The sequence below is a fragment of the Mandrillus leucophaeus genome, unplaced genomic scaffold, assembly GCF_000951045.1.
Source record: "Mandrillus leucophaeus isolate KB7577 unplaced genomic scaffold, Mleu.le_1.0 Scaffold66, whole genome shotgun sequence".
In the NCBI taxonomy this organism is placed as follows: Eukaryota; Metazoa; Chordata; class Mammalia; order Primates; family Cercopithecidae; genus Mandrillus; species Mandrillus leucophaeus.
The window spans coordinates 4758537-4759051 of NW_012107141.1; positions in this window are offsets into that span (position 1 = coordinate 4758537).

Genomic DNA, 515 nt, shown 5'->3' on the forward strand with positions numbered 1-515 from the left:
CGGAGAATGGCGTGAACCCGGGAGGCGGAGCTTGCAGTGAGCTGAGATCCGGCCACTGCACTCCAGCCTGGGGTACAGAGCGAGACTCTGTCTCAAAAAAATAAATAAATAAAAATAAATAAATAAATAAATAAAAATAAAAAAGATTGGGTGCAGTGGCTCATGCCTGTAATCCCAGCACTGCACTCCAGCCTCGGTGACAGAGCAAGAAAAAAAAAAAAAGTTCCATCTTAAAGGTGTCAGACTCAGACTCTCAGTTAATCTTTTGTAGATCTGGACAAGGGAGGGCTCAGAGAAAGCCTGGCTGCATCCATGCAGTGTTTTTTTGTTTGTTTGTTTGTTTGTTTGTTTTTTGAGATGGAGTCTCTCTTTGTCGCCCAGGCTGGAGTGCAGTACCACAGTCTCAGCTTACGGAAAGCTCTGCCTCCTGGGTTCATGCCATTCTCCTGCCTCAGCCTCCCGAGCAGCTGGGACTACAGGCGCCCACCACCATGCCCGGCTAATTTTTTGCATTT